This window comes from Bos taurus, chromosome 10 (assembly GCF_002263795.3).
Source record: "Bos taurus isolate L1 Dominette 01449 registration number 42190680 breed Hereford chromosome 10, ARS-UCD2.0, whole genome shotgun sequence".
In the NCBI taxonomy this organism is placed as follows: Eukaryota; Metazoa; Chordata; class Mammalia; order Artiodactyla; family Bovidae; genus Bos; species Bos taurus.
The window spans coordinates 101,762,024-101,780,713 of record NC_037337.1 but is presented as its reverse complement, the minus strand read 5'-3'; the positions used below and the strand labels follow the sequence as shown (position 1 = coordinate 101,780,713).

General features: G+C 47.2%; 1 protein-coding gene and 2 long non-coding RNA genes across 3 annotated transcripts in view; 1 reads left to right on the top strand and 2 right to left on the bottom strand.

Annotated features, from left to right (window-relative positions):
* LOC101907747 (uncharacterized) overlaps positions 1-2,128 on the top strand; it is a 4,149-nt gene extending 2,021 nt beyond the window's left edge. Inside the window, exon 3 of the long non-coding RNA XR_236267.5 lies at positions 555-2,128. This is a non-coding gene — a long non-coding RNA (uncharacterized lncRNA). The remainder of the gene's footprint in view (positions 1-554) is intronic.
* The window catches only part of KCNK13 (potassium two pore domain channel subfamily K member 13), a 105,600-nt gene that overhangs the window by 47,808 nt on the left and 39,102 nt on the right, over positions 1-18,690 (bottom strand). The gene's annotated exons all lie outside the window — the stretch shown is intronic.
* LOC112448536 (uncharacterized) overlaps positions 1-18,690 on the bottom strand; it is a 35,386-nt gene extending 16,696 nt beyond the window's left edge. Inside the window, exon 1 of the long non-coding RNA XR_003036933.2 lies at positions 1-18,690. This exon is cut by the window's left edge and continues 11,752 nt beyond it. This is a non-coding gene — a long non-coding RNA (uncharacterized lncRNA).

Below are 18,690 nucleotides of genomic sequence, written 5' to 3'. Positions count from 1 at the left end.
TGACCAGGGACTGAGCCCATGCCTCTCATGTCTCCTGCACTGGCGGGCGGGTTCTTTAGCATTAGCACCGCCTGGGAGGCCCGTACTTCTCAGCATAAAAGAAGGATGAAAAAATGCCGTTTACAGCAACATGGGTGCACCCGGAGAATATTAGACTTAGCGAAGTGAGTCAGACAAAGGCAAAGTGTTAGGAGATACCAGTCACATGCGGAATCTAAAAAATAATACAAAGGATCTATATACACAATGGAAGCAGACTCTCATGCACAGAGAACAAACTTACGGATATCAAAAAAAGAAAGGGAGGGGAAAATTAGGAGTTTGGGATTAAGAGATACACACAACTAATACAAAAAAGATGAGCAACAGGAACAGCATTCAGTGCCTCACAGTAACCAGTAGTGGAAAAACATCTGAAAAAATGTATATGTATAGCTGAATCACTTTGCTGTAGACTTGAAACTAACACAATATTGTAAACCAACTACACTTCAATTTTTGAAAAGTGTAAAGCATACTAGTCTCCGTGTATGAATCCTGTCCCTTTCCTACAGGGTCAGTCACATTGAACATAGAGAAAGAACATGAATAAAACTAAGGATGATGAAAACATGGCTCAGTGGAACGTTCCCATGCTGTCGGGAGAAAATAAAAGGAGCCGGCTGCACGGGGAAACAGCTGGGCCTTGCCTTACAACAGGTGGCTCCCCAGCGACCCGGCCGTCCCACCCCTCGGTGCTGCTCCCAGGACACTGGCTCCCCAAGCCCGGCCCCAGACCACCAGCGGCAGCACCGCCTCGAACTTACGACACAGGCAGAACCTCCGGTGCTGCCCCAGCCCACTGAATCAGAAACTCTGGGCACGGGGCCCAGCAGTCCGTGTTGTAACAAGTCCTCCAGAGAATTCTGATGCACACTCATGTCTGAGAACCACTACACTAGTGAAGGCTCATATAAAGATGCCCAGGAGACATCACCAAGAATGTTTTCTGGGCCACTGATCGTAATGGCACAAAAGCTGGGAAAAACTCAAATGCCCCAAGTCAGAAGAATGGAGAAGTAAACTGGAATATTCATATGACAGGATACTATGAAGACACCAAAATAAGTGAACTACAGTTAAAGGTTCCACGCAATATACATGAATCTTAGGAACATAGTATGGCGGCCTAGGAGAAGGTTGCAGTTGACTACATTCACATCATCCATCTCTTGTCAACCTCAAAGTCAAAAATGAAACAGTATATTGCTCATGGCTATACGCATATGTGATGCAAGCATAACTTTTTAACAGCTGGGGGGCTGATAACCACATACTTTGGGGTAATGGTCACTTCTTAGGGAGGGGAGGTGGGGACAGAGGGGGAGATGCAATGCTGTCGGTAACACTCCCAGTTCTTAGAGCAGGGCGTGGTTCATAGGTGTCCACCTGATTAGAATGATTTGTAAGTTATATTTGTGTTACACACATTCTTCTGTGTATATTAAACATTAAGTTCAAGCACGAGTTCGAGCTGGCCTCCCAGAGGCCCATGGGATCCATGGGATCGCAAAGAGTTGGACACAACTGATCATTACTACTACTCTCGCTATAACTTGTTTCTCTTACTACCAGTTGATCTTCCCTGGAACCGGAAGTAAACTGCCGCTTGGAGAATTGTCACTCTTTCTCGTAATAAATTAGTTTCATTTGAAGATGGAGAACTTAACCACCTCTCAGAGTCCTGAAATGTTTGCACCACCGAGTTCATCACTTAAGATGAGAGACACAACTCCTGTCCCCGCTCTGATGGACCAGAGGGCAAAGCACCCACTTTATGTCCATGCACAGATGGATTTTCTGCCTCCCTCCCTGTCCTCACGTGGAAAGCTCTTCTAAGTGGCACGAGTTCGAGCTGGGCTCCCAGAGCCCCAGGGTCAAAGCAGGTTTGCCTTCAACCCAGGCAAGTACCAAAGCTCCACCTGTTTTCCATGATACATATTTTTCCTTATTTCCCAAAAGTATACTCAAAATGGTCACAGAATGTACTTTGTTAGATGAAACATACTTTTGGAACATCTAATAGCTTTAATAAACTATGATGAGTGAGTTTTATGTGAAGCAGAGAAAGTAGTGTACAAAAAAAAAAGTATGGTGAGTGCTTTTACTTTTAAACCGCCTGCAGAATAAATGCCCCTTTCCCCTAACAGCTTACTGGCCGTGCCCAGATCCATATGCAGAGCGCTCCCTTCCCCTTCGCGAAATGTAGAAAGGGTCTTCTTACTCTACAGAACATACGTGGTTTGGTGAAAGAAACATTTGTAAGGTACATATAATGTTTTTTTCACTTAAAAAAAATTAAGTTTGGAGACTTCCCTGGCGGTCCAGTGGTTAAGACTCTGTGCTTCCACTGCAGGGAACATGGGTTCAATCCCTGCTGAGGGATCTATCCCACATGCCATGTGGGGTGGTCAGTAAAAAATAATAATAATTAAGTTTTATTTTAGAATAGTTTTAGACTCACAAAAAAAATTGCTAAAAAAAAGTACAGAGAGCTTCCTGTGCCCAACACCCAGTTTCCCCTACTATTAACAGTTCCTGTGAGTATGGTATGTTTGTTACCGGTACTAAGCGATTGTTGTTGCTATTTAGTCACTAAACAACACTTTACAACCCCACAGACGGTAGCCCGCCAGGCTCCTCCGTCCATGGGGATTTCCAGGCAAGAATACTGGAGTGGATTGCCCTTTTCTTCTCCAGGGGATCTTCCCAACCCAGGGATCCAACCTGCGTCTCCTGCATTGGCAGGCAGGTTCTTTACTGCTCAGCCACCACAGAAGCCAAATACAGAACAATATGAGTATGCTATATTTGTTACCACTAATAACCAATGTTGATGCATTATTATCAAGCCCCTTCTTTATTCAGACTGCCTTTGTTTTTATCTCATGTCTTTTTTATCATTACAGGATTCCATCTAATATATACCATATTTAGCCATCATGTCTTGGTAGAGGGCACTGGTCTGTGACACTTGCTCAGACAGAAAATTTTGGGTGACGTTGAGAGTCTTGAGGTTTTGGTCAGGTGTTTTGTAGATCGTCCCTTAATTGGAACTTGTCTGATGCTTTCTCATGGGTGGGTGTGTGTGTGTGTGTGTATTATTCGCTCAGTTGTAACAAACTTTTTTTGACTGTGGCCACCAGGCTCCTCTGTCCGTGAGATTCTCCAGGCAAGAATGCTGGAGTGGGCTGCCATGCCCTCCTCCAGCTTCTCATGGTGAGACTGAGGTGATCTGTCTAGTGTCACATCCTTGGGGAGGAAGACCACAGAAGGGAAGTGCTCAGCACATCACGTCAAGGAAACTCTTTATCCACGTGCCTTATCACAGATGACACGAAAGCCTTGATCACTGGCTGGGGGGGGTCTGACAGGCTTCTCCACCACGAAGTTACCCCGTCTGCACCCAGGCTTCTCCACCCAGCGCTCGTGGGGGAGGTCACTGCACACGCGCGAGGGCGGGAGGGGCTCCACTCACATCCCTGAGGCCGCAGCATCTCTGTAAGTCATCTGACCTCCACGGGAGGCTTGTCTCCGCTCGAGAGGCTGAATCATTCCCTTACGGTAGTATAGACTCGTGGATAGTTACTTTCTACCTGGCTTATGGTCCGACACCATTTTATTTTATTCCTCAAATTGTCCCAGCTCTTTCAGTTGGCTCCTGTGTCCCTCTGACACACTCCCATCATTGTGGGATTTTCATCATCTTCATTTTTGAGCATTTCCTTACTTAGAGCATATGATTTTACTAAAGCTTTCATCCTAAAATTAAGAAAATTTGTGAGCTGAGGGTAGGAGAGGATAGATACTCCTTTGAAGTCTGAGGAGCTACTATTACATTATTTTCTTTCTATAAAGTCTACCCTTTGTAGATGATCAGTCCTAACATATGTTCCTATATGTTAGCCACAAAAATTTCCCCTTTCCATCCATCTGAGGTACCTGGGTTTTCATTCTCGTTTTATGGGAAACTTCCACCAAAACAGTGCAGAACTGGGGACTGCCCTGGCAGTACAAATGCTAAGACTCTCTGCTCTTGCTGCCGAGGGCCAGGTCCAATTCTGGTCAAGGAACTACGATCCCACAAGCCGTGTGGTCAAAAAAATTTTTTTAAGTGCAGAATTTGGGAAGAGTGCCCAGGATGGCAGAGTAGGAAGACCCTGAGCTTATTTCCTCCCATGGAAATACCCAAATTACAGCCACTTACTTGGCAATTGTTAACGCTGCTGCTGCTAACACTGGTGGTAACCAGCTCTTTATGACCCCGTGGACTGTAGCCCGCCAGGCTCCTCTGTCCGTGGGATTCTCCAGGCAAGGATGCTGGAGTGGGTTGCCATTTCCTCCTCCAGGGGATCTCTCAGACCCAGGGATCAGACCTGTGGCTCCTGCATTGCAGGCAGGTTCTTTACCACTGAGCCACGGGGAAGCCCCGATTGTCAATGGGAATGACCCAAAGACTGTAAGAAGAGAGCTTCTAAAACTAAAGAAGGAACCGGAATGAATCGGGTAGGAAGGGTGGGGGTGCAGTGCGGTCATGACCCACACCCCCGGGTGAGCAGCCCAGGAACAGGATAATTACACATGTAGACGTTTGCTCCAGGGCTTTGAGGGCCAGCGAGCCTACTCCTGGGAGAGGCAGAGGGCTGAAGGAATAGTTGTTGAGTCGCTCAGTCGTGTCCAGCTCTTCGCTACCCCATGGATTTTAGCCCGCCAGGCTCCCTTATCCAAGGGATTCTCTAGGCAAGAATACCGGGTGGGTTGCCATTTCCTCTTCCAGGGGATCTTCCTGATCCAGCGAGTGAACCTGAGTCTCCCACATTGGCAGGCGGATTGTTTACCTCTGAGCCACCACGGAAGCCCTAGAGGAAACAGACTCCATACTTCAAGGGCACGTACAAAGCCTTACACACTATGAGACTCAGACCAGAAAAGTAATTTGAAAGGAGCCTGAGCCAGACTCATTGGCTACTCTTGAAGGGCCTCAGGGACAGGCAGGAGGTGACTGCGACTGATGCCAGGGTCCTGGACGACGGTGGCAGCCGTTTGGCAAGCCTGAGGTGCTGCATCCCATGACAGCGGGAAGGATGTGCTGCTGTCTGGGTTTCCACTCTCAGGTATGTTAGTCTTGTCCGCTGCTGTAACAAGTTACCACAGGTCAGTGGCTCAGAGCAGCACAAATCCGTCATCTCAGATTCGGAGGTCAGAAGTCGGACTTCACCAAGCTAAAAATGAGACCTGGCCTCCATGATGACCTAGAAGGGGGACGGGATGGGGGAGGGAAGCTTGGGACTGACTTGCATTGTCGTGGCATAAACCAACACGACACTGTACAGCAATTATCCTCCCATTAAATAATAACAATAAACAAGACTGCAGTTCCTTACCTCTTTCTGGAGCTTCCCCCTAGCTTGTCCAGCTTTTGTTGGAATTCAGTGACCTGAGGTTACAGAGCTGGGCGCCCATCTCCCGGTGGGCTGAGAGCAGTCCCCGGGCGAGTGTCCCCTCTTCCTATCGTCAGTGGCAGAAGGGGTGGATGGAGTCCCTCTCGTGCTTTGAATCTCTTCTGCTCTATTTGGTCACCTTTCTGACGTTTGCCAGGAAAGGTTCTCTGTTTTTAAGTGCTCTGATTACACAGAGCCCGTGCAGATAACCCAGAATAATCTCCCTATTCGAGGTTCCAGGGAGCAGGGCGTGAACATCTTTGGGGGGCGTTACTCAGCTACTCTCATCAGCATAGTGGCTGGTGTGTCAGAGAACAACTGTCTCCTTTAATGAATGAAAGAGAAAGCTGAGCGTGCACTTGGAACTGAGCTCTGATACTTTGTCAGTTAGAAGGTAGTCTGTGTCGTATAAAGCTAGGTGTTGGTGGGACAGAAAGGACAGCTTTAGGAAGATGAAAACAGCTTCTGTCTGGCATTTCAGTTCAACAAGGCTCCCAGTCTTGGGAGCACATTCAAATCACTAGGAGCTTTTAGGAAACACCTTTGCCAGATGCTCCACAGATCAGTTAAGGGAGACTATCCGGGGGTGGGAAGAAGGGAGCACGGCTATTTGTTAAATAACCTCCCCAGGTGATGTGGAAGCCCTGCTGAGGTGGAGAAGCACTGGCTCGGAATTATCCAGATTTCAGATTCTGTGACCCTCTGTGATGGGCTGAGCCGCACCCCCCACCCCAATGCATATGTTGAAATCCTCACCCCCAGTATTTCAGCAGGTGGGAAGAGTTGGAGACAGGAAAAATAGGAACTTAGTAACTTAGTAAGGAAATTAAGCTAAAACAAGGTCAAAATGAAGCTAATTAAGTGAAGCTAAGGGTAGGGCCCTAATCTAGAATGCCTGGTGTCCTAATAGAAGATGCGGACACAGCAGACACAGTGAGGGAAGAGAGTGTGCGGATGTGGGGGAACACAGCCGTCCACAGGCTTCCAGCAAAGAGATCTCGGAAGAAACCAACCCTGCCAACACCTTGACTCTGGACTTCAAGCCTCCAGAAGTGTAAGAAAATAAATTTCTCTTCTTTAAGCTACCAAGTCTGAGGCGCTCTGTTAGGGCGCCCAAGGAGGGCAGTATATCCTTTGGAGCACTTAGTGCCTCTCAGTTCAGTTCAGTTGTTGCTCAGTCGTGTCCGACTCTTTGAGACCCCATGGACGGCAGCACACCAGGCCTCCCTGTCCATCACCATCTCCCAGAGTTCACTCAAACTCGTGTCCATTGAGTCGGCGATGCCATCCAACCATCTCAGCCTCTGTCGTCCCCTTCTCCTCCCGCCTTCAATCTTTCCCAGCATCAGGGTCTTTTCCAATGAGTCAGCTCTTTGCATCAGGTGGTCAAACTATTGGAGTTTCAGCTTCAGCATCAGCCCTTCCAAGAACACCCAGGACTGATTTCCTTTAGGATGGACTGGTTGGCTCTCCTTGCAGTTCAAGGGACTCTCAAGAGTCTTCTCCAACACCACAGTTCAAAAGCATCAATTCTTCGGTGCTCAGCTTTCTTTATAGTCCAACTCTCACATCCATACATGACCACTGGAAAAACCATAGCCTTGACTAGACGGACCTTTGTTGGCAAAGTAATGTCTCTGCTTTTGAATATGCTATCTAGGTTGGTCATAACTTTTCTTCCAAGGAGTAAGCGTCCTTTAATTTCATGGCTTCAGTCACCATCTGTAGTGATTTTGGAGCCCAGAAAAATAAAGTCTGACACTGTTTCTACTGTTTCCCCATCTCTTTGCCATGAAGTGATGGGACCAGATGCCATGATCTTAATTTTCTGTATGTTAATCTTTAAGCCAACTTTTTCACTCTCTTCTTTCACTTTCATCAAGAGGCGCTTTAGTTCTTCTTTGCTTTCTGCCATAAGGTGTCATCTGCATATCTGAAGTTATTGATATTTCTCCTGGCAATCTTGATTCCAGCTCGTGCTTCATCCAGCCCAGCATTTGGCATGACGTACTCCTGTGGCTCAGCTGGTAAAGAATCAGCCTATGATGCAGGAGACCTGGGTTTGAACCCTGGGTTGGAAGATCCCCTGCAGAAGAGAAAGGCTACCCACTCTAGTATTCTGGCCTGGAGAATTCTATGGACTAGCAGACACGACTAAGCGACTTTCACTTACACTTTTCACTTTCACTCTGCATATAAGTTAAATAAGCAGGGTGACAATATACAACTTTGACCTACTCTGTTCCCGATTTGGAACCAGTTTGTTGTTCCATGTCCGGTTCTAACTGTTGCTTCCTGACCTGCATACAGATTTCTCAGGAGGCAGGTCAGGTGGTCTGGTATTCGCATCTCTTTCAGAATTTTCCACAGTTTGTTGTGATCCACACAGTCAAAGGCTTAGGCATAGTCAATAAAGCAGATGTTTTTCTGGAACTCTCTTGCTTTTTCCATGATCCAGCGGATGTTGGCAATTTGATCTCTGGTTCCTCTGCCTTTTCTAAAACCAGCTTGAACATCTGGACGTTCACGGTTCACATATTGCTGAAGTCTGGCTTGGAGAATGTTGAGCATTACTTTACTAGCATGTGAGATGAGTTAAATTGTGCGGTAGTTTGAACATTCTTTGGTATTGCCTTTCTTTGGGGTTGGAATGAAAACTGACCTTTTCCAGTCCTGTGGCCACCGCTGAGTTTTCCAGATTTGCTGGCATGTTGAGTGCAGCACTCTACAGCATCACAGCATCAATAGCACCTCTGATCTCCCTTAACGAGTACGGGCTCTTAGGCTGGGCCTGGCCTTCCCACTTGTTTCTCCTGAAGCTTCTCATGCTGTTGTGAGTACAGCAGCTCAGTAAGTCCAAACAGAGCATCCGCAAGCCAGGGCGGCTTGAGGTGCTGTCCCGTCTCCAGCGCTGCTCTGTGATTCTGGCGAAGTCATTCAGCACGTCCCCCTCTGTAAAATGCCGTCGCCTGTGACTGCTGGGAGAGCGTGCAGTGGAAAAACCCCTGCGAGGGGAAATCTACCAGACGGTGGCCCTCAGCTTTTTTGGCCCCAGGGACCACTAACCTGAAAGAGAATTTTTGCATGCCTGGGCGGGGGGGGGATGGTTTCAGGATGATTCGTGCGTATTACACTTAGTGAGCACTTACTTTCTCATCTAATGCTACCGCTGATCTGACAGGAGGGACCGATCCGTGGCCTGGAGGTTGGGGACCCCTGGCCTAGGATCCCTCCTCAGCCTGCCTGGCTTTGGATTCGGTGGAGGGTCTGTTGGGTATGCACTGAAAGAACAGAATGTCATGGGGCAAATCCATGCACACTTCGTCTTCTATCAGCTCAGAGGCGACTTTAAAAATTAATTCTAATGGTGTTCTCCCCCAGTGACAGCCTTTTTATTTCACTATTTACTGAATGCCTTGGGCCAACAGGTGAACATCATATTCTAAATAAGACTCAACATTTTCACATAGGATCTTTAAAATATACACAGATACAGCCCTTTTGGCAAGTAAGGTCCAATTATGGGTGAAAAGCCATTAAAATATTCATATCCTATTATCCACAAATTTCACTTCTGTTACTTCTGAGGGACGGATGCTAAATACAGAAAGAGCTTTGCTAGTACTCACAGGATTGTAAGTAGTGAAAACCCAGGAACAATCTAAATGTCCAGTCAAAGAGGGTACATCAGAAAATGGTACATGCTCCACCACAGACTGTTTGTGAAGCTATCGAAACGATGAAAGATACATGTATTATGGTGTTTACTTAAGAAAAAGATGCAGAATATCTAAAGTTTAAAATGCATAAACACAACATTTTTTGTTGTGAGTATAGTGAATCAACTACACTTATTAAAATTTTTTTAAAAAAGGAAAAATGCATAGAGATAAGGTTAAAAGGAAATCTAATGATAAAGGCAGAAACTTAGCTGGTGGGGCTATGTGTAATCTCCTCCTTCGTTCTGCTTCTCTGGAGTTTCCGACTTTTTCTCTAACGAGAATAGACTACATTTATCAAGGCGGGAAACTGAAATAGAGATCGTATAAACAGTCAGCAACAAGCAGCAGCGCCAGGACCACGCGAACCGTTTCGCTGGAGACTCGGCCGCCTCACTGCAGCGCACGGAGCCGAGCGCCGCCCGGCTCACCACGCGGCTCTGCTCCGACCCTCCCGGCCCTCGCTTTCCTGGCGTGGGTGCAAAACAGCCCAAGGAAGCCGCGGAGCTTAGAGAGGGGCGAGCGAGGGAGCGCCAAGGGCCGCTTCAGCAGCTTCATCCCGTTCACAAAACACTCTCCTTAATAAGTTAACAGAGAGCTGCCGAGCAGAGTCCGTTTCCATAAGCCTGTAGCTCGGCTGAGGCGCCGCGTGACCCTTCCGCTCCGCGGGTGCTCCCCAGTGGCCCGGCCTCTGCGGGGAGCCACACAGCCCCCCACGCAGTTAAGCCGAGATCCCGGCGCGGACTCTGCCTCCGCTGCCCTCTCCACAGCAGCCCTTCAACCCTGTTGCTGAAGAACTCCGAATGCCTCCCCATCCGTCTACTTCTCCATGTGGCTGACGCCACCACCCCCTCTCCCTTGAACAACTCGAAGCCAGACACTGCTTCCCTTCTAAATTCATCCTCTCCTCCTTCCACAGTAATGTGTTAGTGTATCAGTCGCTCAGTCATGTCCGACTCTTTGTGATCCCGCAGACTGTAGCCCTCCAGGCTCCTCTGTCCATGGAATTCTCCAGGCAAGAGTACTGGAGTGGGTTGCCATGCCCTTCTCCAGAGGATCTTTCTGACCTAGGGATTGAACTTGGGTCTCCTGCATTGCAGGCAGATTCTTTACTGTCTGAGATAGAGTGTCAGTTGCTCAGTCATGTCTGACTCCTTGCAACCCCATGGACTGTAGCCCACCAGGCTCCTCTGTCCATGGGATTTCCCAGGCAAGAATACTGGAGTGGGTTGCCATTTCTTCCTCCAGGGGATCTTCTAGACCCAGGGATCAAACCTGAGTCTCTTGTGTCCCCTGCATTGACGGGCAGATTCTCTACCGCTGTGGCACCTGGGCAATCCATGGATTTGATCAATTATGTACTTCCAGTAATTGAAAGATAACTCAGTAAAAAATTAAAAACATTTTTAAGTCTTATGATTATAGGAAATTCAAAAAATTAACTCCCAGGTCAAGCCAGTATGAGCTGAAAAGGGAGACGGGCTCATATGCCCAGACCGAGGGAAAGCAGCCCTCCACTCTAGGGCCACTGGACCCCGTCCCTAAACTTGTACAAAGACTCTTTTTCAGCTCTGCTCTCATTTCAGTTTTTGCATGTGGGCCTATTTTGAGATAATTCTAATGTTTCTGCCTATCTTCTGAGCAAAGGGTATTAGCAGCTATGTTCAAGGATGTTTCCAAAACTGCTCTGAGGCATGGAGCAGATTTGCTTGCATTCTAGGATTTAGCAACGGTGCCTGAGGTATGACACAAAACTCATAAGAAAAAATTAGGTATATTGAAGTCTACCAGAATTTAAAACTTTGGTGCATCAGAGGACATTATCAAAGGACAACATGCAAAGCAGGAGAAAATATTTGCAAATAATATATATGATAAGTGCCTAGTGATTAGGGTCCTATATCTAGAATATCTTTATTTTCTTGGGTTCCAAAATCACTGCAGACAGTGACTGCAGTCATGAAATTAAAAGACGCTTCCTCCTTGGAAGAAAAGCTATGATAAACCTAGACAGTGTATTAAAAAGCAGAGACATCACTTTGCTGACAAAGATCGGTATAGTCAAAGCTACGGTTTTTCCAGTAGTTTTGTATGGATGTGAGAGTTGGACCATAAAGAATGCTGAGCACCGAAGAACTGATGCTGTTGAATTGTGCTAGAGAAGAGTCTTGAGAGTCCTTTAGACACAAGAAAATCAAACCAGTCAACCTTAAAGGAAATGAACCCTGAAAACTCATTGGAAGGACTGATGCTGAAGCTGAAACTCCAATACTTTGGCCACCTGATGTGAAGAACTGACTCATTTGAAAAGACCCTGATGCTGGGAAAGATTGAAGGTGGAAGAAGGGGATGGCAGAGGATGAGATGGCTGGATGGCATTAAGTGTGAGATTAACGGACATTAAGTATGAGCAAACTCAAGGAGATGGTGAAGGATGGTGAAGCCTGGCGTGCCGCAGTCCACGGGGTCACAAAGAGTCAGACACAACTGAGTGACTGAGCAAGCAAGCAAGATGGCCATTAATAAGACGGCAAATAACAAGTGTTGGTGAGGATATGGAGAAACTGGAACCCTTGACATTTCTGGTGGGATATAAAATGTTACAGCTGCTGTGGAAAACAGCATGGAGCTTCTTCAAAAAATTAAACATAGAATTATCAGATGAGCCAGCAATTCCACTCCTCAATTTACACCTCAAACACTGAAAACCAGTGCTCAAATATGTATATACAAATGTTTATAGCAGCACCATGCAGGAAAGTGGAAAGGTGGTGACGACCCGAATGTCCATCAACCGTGGGGCGCTGATACATGCCACAGTGTGCATGAACCACTAAACGTTATGTTCAATCAAAGCAGCTAGACCCCAAAGGCAACAGTATCAATCGACTGTCTTTATATGAGCTGTCCTGGTTAAATTCACAGAGGCAGCAAGTAGACAGGTGGTCGCCAGGAGCTGAGGGGTGCGGCGGAACGAGGGAGGCTCTTAAAGGCTCTGGAGTTGTTCTCCAGGGCGATGAAAATGTCCCAGGATGAGACACAGGTGTCGGTGGCAGGAATGTGGTGAATGAATTAAAGGACCCTGAACACTTTACAAAAGGCAGATCTGAGGGACTCCCCTGGTGGTCTAGTGGTTAAGAGTCTGCTTGCCAATGCAGGGGAATGGGTTTGATCCCAGGTCTGGGAAGATGCCACCTGCCACAGTCCACAACTACCGAAGCACCTACAGCTGGGGCCCCGAACCCAGAGGAAGCGCTGCAGCCAGAGCCCATGCACCGCGACTGGAGAGAGCCCACCTGCAGCAGCGGAGACCCAGCGTAGCGTAAATAAAATAATTTTTTTTTTCAAAAAGGCGAATTTTATGCTGGGCCAATTTCATCACACACACAAAAATAAAGCTAAGTTTCCCTGTGGGAAAAATGCTGAGCACATTTTCTTGCAGCTCCTTTTGGACGAGGGATCTCCTGCACTCGGGGTCCTCAGCTGTGACACAGGTCTCCGGGAGCAGCGTTCCCCCAGCCGGCGGTGCTCGGCTCCCCTGGGATGGGAGAAGCCAGCGGACCATGCGAAGACGGGGCTTGAGCTGCTTCTGTGCTGAAATGAGCTGTCCACTCAGGCTGCTTGCTGCCTTCCCAGCAGAGTCCAAGCAAGTGCCGTGGATTGATGATCAAGGGGCAAGAAGGCCTCTGGAGCTTGTCCCCAAGGGTACCATGTGCCATGGTAATGAGATGGCAGTGCAAAGTGCCAGGCACACCCCAGGCTTGCTTTCACCCCCGTAACGCCAAGAAGACATTTGGGCAAAGCAAGCGCCAAATACTTGGGGACTTAGTGACACCTATTCCTAGAGAATATAGATTTCAGAGTAGGCTTCAGAAAAACATCAGCAGGCTATTGACTGGGAAGGGGAATGTCTTTGAGTGTCTTATACTTTGATTTGCGTGGTGGTTACAAGGCTATCGTATCTGTGAAGAAGAGTGCAGTCAGTAAATGCAGGAACTCATCAAGGCGGACACTTAAGATTTAAACATTTGACTGCACCTGTGTTACAACTCGTTAAAAAATTGTGGTCCAGGGAGAGGCAGGCATAGAACAATATGCTTGGAATTCTTTCATTCAAATAAATTTAAAATAATCAAGCAAACACAGAAACAAAAGCTCCTCCGAAGCACAGTGAACAGTCTCAGGGAAGACTCTCAGGACGACGTGTGCGATGCTAGTGCAGAGCAGCTGTGGCTCTTGATCCTGGCGGATTGAAAACTCGGCTGAAGAGGTTTTCATGAATACCAGTGGCTGGGGACCATCCAACCCAATGCCAAAGAATGCTCAAACTACCACACAATTGCACTCATCTCACACGCTAGTAAAGTAATGCTCAAAATTCTCCAAGCCAGGCTTCAACAGTACGTGAACTTCCAGATGTTCAACCTGGATTTAGAAAAGGCAGAGGAACCAGAGATCAAATTGCCAACATGTGTTGGATTATCGAAAAAGCAAGAGAGTTCCAGAAAAACATCTATTTCTGCTTTATTGACTATGCCAAAGCTTTTGACTCTGTGGATCACCACAAACTGTGGAAAATTCTTAAAGGGATGGGAATACCAGACCACCTGACCTGCCTCTTGAGAAACCTATATGCAGGTCAAGAAGCAACAGTTAAAACTGGACATGAAACAACAGACTGGTTCCAAATAGGGAAAGGAGTATGTCAAGGCTGTGTATCGTCATCCTGCTTATATAACTTCTATGCAGAGTACATCATGAGAAACGCTGGGCTGGAAGAAGCACAAGCTGGAATCAAGATGGCTGGGAGAAATATCAATAACCTCAGATATGCAGATGACACCACCCTTATGGCAGAAAGCGAAGAAGAACTAAAGAGCCTCTTGATGAAAGTGAAAGAGGAGAGTGAAAAAGTTGGCTTAAAGCTCAACATTCAGAAAACGAAGATCATGGCATCTGGTCCCATCACTTCATGGCAAATAGATGGGGAAACAGTGGAAACAGTGGCAGACTTTATTTTTTGGCCTCCAAAATCACTGCAGATAGTGATTGCAGCCATGAAATTAAAAGACGCTTACTCCTTGGAAGGAAAGTTATGACCAACCTAGATAGCATATTAAAAAGCAGAGACATTACTTTGCCAGCAAAGTCCATCTAGTCAAAGCGATGGTTTTTCCAGTAGTCATGTATGGATGTGAGAGTTGGACTGTGAAGAAAGCTGAGCGCCGAAGAATTGATGCTTTTGAACTGTGGTGTTGGAGAAGACTCTTGAGAGTCCCTTGGACTGCAAGGAGAGCCAACCAGTCCATCCTAAAGGAAATCAGTCCTGAATATTCATTGGAAGGACTGATGTTGAAGCTGAAACTCCAATACTTAGGCCACCTGATGCAAAGAACTGACTCATTGGAAAAGACCCTGATGCTGGTAAAGATTGAGGGTTAGATTGAGGCAGGAGGAGAAGGGGATGACAGAGGCTGAGATGGTTGGATGGCATCACCGACTCAATGAACATGAGTTTGAGTAAACACCAGAAGTTGGTGATGGACAGGGAGCTCTAGCGTGCTGCAGTCCATGGGGTCGTAGAGTCAGACAGGACTGAGCGACTGAAGTGAACTGGGGGCAACCCATGGAGAATGTGATTTAATTGGCCCTGGGGGAGAAGACGATTTTGTAGCTCTCTAGGTGGTTCTATGGGTTGGGGCGGGGGGGTGGACCAACTAGGACCTGAGAGCTACATTTGCCTGCAGACTATTTTTAACAAATGAAGTGTTACTAGAACATAGCCACGCACACACTCGTTCACTCATGTAGCGGCTTTCACGCCACAATGGAGAAGGCGAGCCCCGGGGGCCGCATAGACTAAACTCTCTTTCACTGGCCCTTTACAGAAAAGGTCCGCTAATCCTGACATCTGATCAGGACTGCACGTTTGAACCACCTGGGGGAGTTTACAAACCGCTCAGACGTTCACCTCCACCTGCAACCTCCTGCAGCCCTGTCTTCAGGCAGGGGGCGTGCGCCTGATGTCTTTGTAAAGTCCAGGAGATTTTCACGAGGAACCCTGAGTTCCAAACCGGTCCCTTTGGGCTGATGCAGTTCCCAGTGGAGCCCAAAGTCTGGCAGCAGTGGGCTGGCTCCCCAGCATCATCTGAGGAACTTGGACTCAGGTCCCCAGCTGTTACCTTTCAGAAACTGAGTCAGTCAGTCTCGGGGAGACCCCATCAACTGCTGTTATTAAAACACTAACAAGCCAACAAAAGTCCCCCTAACTCCCCCCTGTGTTTGGGAATGCTGACATCCAGAGGCCGAAACAAGACCAGACCCCAGCCCAGAGCAAACATTTGAAAGGCACTGTTCTCTCTGGACGCTGGCGTGGGCGCCTGCTTAGTGAGAGGCCAGTGATTTTGATCTGATTTTGGCTTTAAGTGCAGGTAAGAGAGTGGGCTCTGCCCAGGCAAACATTTGAAAGGCACTGTTCTCTCTGGACGCCGGCGTGGGCGCCTGCTTAGTGAGAGGCCAGTGATTTTGATCTGATTTTGGCTTTAAGTGCAGGTGAGAGAGCGGGCTCTGCCCAGGCTGCATTTAGGGGCCCCCAAAAGTCTCCGCTCTGACAGGAAGTGATCAGAGTGGTGGGGGGGGGGGGTAGTGAGCAGCTCCATCAGAGACAAGGGTCGCCCAGCAGCAGAAGGCGCTGGGGGCTGCTCCCAAGTGAGGCCAGTGCCCACCCAACAGTGAAGTCCCTCGGGATGGTCAGGGCCATCTGCTTCCAGAAGAGAAACCAGCAACTATTCCTCACTCTCAGGATGACTCGCAAGACTATCCTCAGAGTCAGAAGCAAATGCCTCCCGGTGGTGGAGACGCAAGTGAAAAAAAATGTTAGCTGCTCAGTTGGACTCTTTGCGACCCCATGGACTCTAGCCCTCCAGGCTCCTCGGTGTGTGGGATTTCCCAGGCAAGAACACTGGCTGCCATTCCCTTCTACAGGGGATCTTTCTGACCCAGGGATCGAACCTGGGTCTCCTGCATTGCAGGCAGATTCTTCACCACTGAGCCACCAGGGGAGCCACTGAATCAGGCCCAAGCAGCCAGAATGAAACCAGCGTGGCACAACCACAGGGCCCCACCTGGGAGTGAGCCGCAGTGCTCCTGGGAGAGCGGCGATAAGCGTGTGTGGCTTTCCCTCTGCCCCAGGCCCTCTCGACCCCACCGCATCTGGGGAGGAATTTGAGACTTACCCAAGAGTTACAGAGATGATACAGAAAATTCCTCTAGCCCCTCACCTAGTTTTCCTTCATGTAAAAATGTAACATTACTGTGATACATTTGCCAAATCTAAAAAACCAACATTACTGTTCACTGAACTCGACTCATTTGGATTTCACCGATCACCAATTTTTCCACCATCATCTTTTTTTTTCTGTCCCAAGATCCAATCTAAACTGGCCTCGACTCATCACGTCTCCATTGCCCTCTTCCATGATCATTTTTAAATATTCTAATTGACCCAATTAATGCTTTGCCCTTAAAAACATTTTTTGTTCTGTCTTTAAGTATATGTATATTTTAATCTGGGCTTCCCAGGTGGTAAAAGAAATTTCCCTGACAATGCTGCATACACACAAGACTTGAGTTCTATCCCTGGGTCCTGAAGATCCTCTGGAGGAGGAAATGGCAACCCACTCCAATATTCTTGCCTGGAGAATCCCCTGGACAGAGGAGCCTGGTGGACTACAGTCCATGGGGCCACAAGAAAGTCAGACATAACTGGGCACACATGTATATTTTAATCTGAATTTTACCAACACTGAAGAAATGTCATTGAGCAAGTGTTTTTCTCAATGAATTCTACCATAAACCACTTTAATCCCTCAACAATTTTTCCATTTTGTGCAGTTAAAAAAAACCTTGTTTTTTTCTATTAAATTTTTTCTTTCAACGGGATTTTTTCCTACTAAAAATATTACCAAAAAATATGGGTCTTCAGTTACCTCTGTCTGTATGAATGCTCTCAGTCAAACCTTGTGATAATCTGAGTTTTCTTTTTTACTCCAATTACTCCAACAGCAATTTCCTGGGTCAAAATCTCCATATCCAGATTGTTCCAAGATTGATTCCTCTGATTAATTTTTATTTTTTAAATGAGGTATAATTGACATACATGATATTCCTTTCAGGTGTATGACATAATGGCTCAGTATTTGTAAAGCATTAAATATAATCTTTCTCAAGATTGCTTTGGCTCTTTGAGGTCTTATGTAGTTCCATATAAATATTAGGATTGTTTTTTATATTTCTATGAAAAATGCCATTGAGGGACCCACCCTGGTGGCCCAGTGGCTAAGATGCTGTGCTCCCAATGCAGGGGGCCTGGGTTCAATCCCTGGTCCAGGAACTAGATCCCACATGCTGCAATTAAAATATCCCTTGAGCAGCCAAATAAATAATAATAATAATAAAATTTAAAAAAAAGAAAAATGCCATTGAGAAAAAAATCAATTTTAAACGTGGATGTTTCCTTCTCCTGGTTTTATTTTCTGTGGGTTTTTCTATTTTACCTAATTTTTCCCAGTTAAATTGTTGTACTTTTCAAAATTACGAATAAATGTACATTCATGAGTTTCTCATCTGTGACGTTTTATTATGTTCAGTGTTGTCAGTTTCATTTTGCATTAGCTATTTCTCCTAGTAACATTTACTGATAACTTGGGTAAAAACAGATGATTTGTATTTTCTTGGTAAGCCATGGAAGAAAGGAGCAGTTCTCAGATATTCTAGGAACGCCCTGCTGCCCAGAAGGAATCTATGGTATTGCCCGTCCAGCTCTTCTGGATGCTTGTGCTCCCTCCACATGCATGGCCTGGCAGAGCAGGAACAAGAGCTAGAGACTTCCCTGGTGGTTCAGTGGACAGGAATCTGTCTGCCAACTCAGGGGACACGGGTTCGATCCCTGGTCCGGGAAGACCACACAGGCCGTGGAGCAACTAAGCCCGTGCACCGCAGCTCCTGAACTGGTGCTCCAGGGCCTGCAAGCCGCAACTGCTTAGCCCTTGAGCTGCAACCACGGAAGCCCGTGTGCCTAGAGCCTGTGCTCCGCAAAAAGAGAGGCCACAGCGGTGAGGAGCCTGCCATCGCAGTGAAGAGGGCCCCCTGCCCACCGCAATTAGAGAAAGCGCGGCCAACAATATTAATTAATTAAAAGAAAAAAAAGGAGAAGTGGTGGCTCAAATGAGTCGCTTCATTTAAAAATGGCGGGAGGGCGGCTCTGACTTTGACGTCCACACACAGCAGCAGCGTCGTGCCCCCAGGGTGCAGAGTCAGTGCCACCCTGGCGATGGTAGGGGTCACAGTCTGCGGCACGGCCACAGAGGATTAGCCAGAGACCAGTCACAAGGCAAAGCAGGACAAGCAGAGCAGGATCTGGGGCAGAAACACGGATGCCGGACATGCGCTGAGGCAGAGGCGTGGCCAAAGGGAAGGAGTCCTAGTTTTCC